A 2,856-nucleotide genomic window follows, 5' to 3' on the forward strand; every position below is an offset into this window, starting at 1 on the left:
TCTCTCTCTCTCTCTCTCTCTCTTTCTCTCTCTCTCTCTCTCTCTAAGCCCGCGCTCGTGCACCGACGATTTGGTTTAAACTGACTCCCGGACAAACGCTTCGCTGTCTTTTTCCGGATTACGAACCCTTAATGATAACACAGACGGGGGAAATCCTCTGATGCGCTTCAGGAGTTGTAGAGGTTTTGCACGTAGCTCCGTACGATTTCGCTTGTTGCGCGGACGCGGATTTCGAAGGTGTTGACAAGTCACGGATCTAATTTCATTCTGAACTTTTCAATAATTTCCAGAAGTTTAGTGAGACGAGTTTCGCGAGACTTCTATTATTTTTGTGAACGCTTTCGCCTCGTTGTGATAGAATTAATTAAAATTATTTAAGCGCGTTATATAAATTTCATCACATCGTCGTTGACCACTTGATTATTACAAATATCTACTTAATCTAAAATGTCCACACAAGCACATTTTTGTGTGCGTAAATTACAAATAAATCTTAAATGTAAATAGGTCTTAAATTTAATAATCACGATTAGATTCCGATCTGATTTGAGTCTCGAAAATTCTAATTTTTTTTTCTTTTTCAAAATTGAATCTTCGCACAAAGATCGCTTTTTCTAATTCCCTGTAAGTACATTAGAACAGCTCAAAGCCGACTGTGATTTCAATCTCGTGTAAGCTACTTGTTTATCACTGTTAGAGGCTCTCCATTCCACTCCATTACTCATTCTACAGCAAGACCCGCTTGATTAGATAACGCCGCGAGAGTTACGAGATTTACTTGTAATCCTAATCATACAGAAATTCTAAATAAGATAGGAAACGCGATACGTGGCATCAGAGGATCACAATCGGGATTGGGGACTGATCGAAGTCTGCGCAAATCGGCTTGAAATCGCGATCTTGTCGTAAACGGGGAACGCGAACGGAATTTCATGCTAAGTTCACGGAATCTCTCAGTGGAATTTCGCCGAGGGTGGAAGCCGAAGATATATAGTCACACGCGAGCGAGCCTCGTAGCGAATTAACGATTGCGAGAGACTCACGCGCGTGCGGAGGACGCGCGCGAGGAACGTGTGCGTCCTCTTTTTCTCGGGGCTTGGCGCCGATCGATTAGTCGCAGGTCAGTATCCAAGATCGGCGTGTTGCGGAGGAGAGAGAGAGGAGGGCGATGCCGACCGCCATCCGCGATGTGACGACGGTGTTACGTGCCCGCGCGCGAGGTGGTAACACAACGAATTTGCGAATTAATTTGCGAGATAACGTCGATTAGTTAGGGAGGGGGAGGGAGGGACGGGGAATAATATCGCTCTTAGGGATGACACAACGGTTAATTTTATACCGGCACACCGGCGGGAGCCTTGTTGCACCGTCGACCAGCACGCGCGTCATCCCGCCGCTGAGAAATCGATATGTACCTCGCGCAATACGATGCTATTACGGCGTGCGGCGGATGTGGAGTGTAGCACCTGCAGCACGGGTCGTACGTATTATCGTACGTTCGCCAGAAATCCACCGGACGTCCGTCGCGCGCGCGCGTGAATTAGGGAAATGGTGGAGTGAGGCCGCAGCGCGCGGGAAGCGATAAAAGCGGGTATCAATTTTCGCATAGCCGAAATTTCCGCGCGAAGTCTCTTCACAAATTCTCTGCATCGCGCGGTATCTGCATCTTTTCTCATTATTTTCTCGCTATTGTTTTCCTTGGGTGTATAACTGAAATCTTCGGCATGTATCTCGACTGTGCCGCGAGAAATGCATGTAGAGGAGGTTCCGATGACAATGATCCATTGACACGTAATTGGCGTTTATAAAAATAACAAAGTCTAGATATTTGAAGTCTAGGTATTATCGATCAGCTTTAATCTGATCCTAATTTACTTTCCCTCTCCGCAACAGAAATAAGAGAAGGACAAAGAATAAATTGAGCTACAGCTTTGAAATTAACTGAAGAAATCGACCAAATAAATCAAATCGACTCTTCTAATTACGTGTCTGGCGCATTAATTTGCTTTTAGTAAGATTCGCGACGGTCGGCATTTCGATCGTTATTGCGGCGGGACGTTGTTACGAGCCTTTTTTTGGTCACATTGCAATTACACGGCGCAGAAAAAGAAGGAATAATTTAACTCCATTCGCCACCCTAATCGATACGAAGGGAATCGACCTCGTAACTGCATAACGATCGTTTTAATCCGTACGACAGCGTGCTCGTCGACGGACGTTCCGACATATCCCATTACGAAGGCTTCGATGTCTTCTTCTTTCTTTCTTTTTTTTTCTTTTCTTTCTCGTATGTAGAATGTGCCGAGGATACCACGTATCCGCGAGGAACACAATGTGCACCGGGGTCAATGTGCTTTCGCGTGCTTGTATTTTAAGATTTACGAACAAGCGTCACACACGTGCATCGGACACGCAACATCATTACACGACGTTCTTTGCATGGCAGATAAGATTGAGAAATTTTGCGGCACGCGCGAAAACGGACGTATCGGCCATTGTCGAGAGTCTCTGTGCCTTGCGCCGAGTCTGCGAGGTAAGTCATCACTATATATATGTATTATTTGGAGCCAAATGTGAAAATTCGCGATACTTTGAACGTTTTTACGTTTCGAGCATTACTTGTAAACGAAGAAAAAGATTTTTAAGGAAATGGTGGAGATCTCTATCTTACCGAATGGTCTATCGTTCTTTAATAGTATTCTAAAAGTTTTCGCAAATGCATCTTGCGTTGCCTTACCGTAACAAAATTAACGACGTACGTTGCGCATATTTCGGTATGATCGGCCTCAAATGGGAGAAACGATTATTAAGCCCGCGGTACATCTACTGTGTTTCTACTCGGTTTATCCTTTCGTA

Source organism: Wasmannia auropunctata, unplaced genomic scaffold (genome assembly GCF_000956235.1).
Source record: "Wasmannia auropunctata unplaced genomic scaffold, wasmannia.A_1.0 LD336043.1, whole genome shotgun sequence".
Classification (NCBI taxonomy): domain Eukaryota; kingdom Metazoa; phylum Arthropoda; class Insecta; order Hymenoptera; family Formicidae; genus Wasmannia; species Wasmannia auropunctata.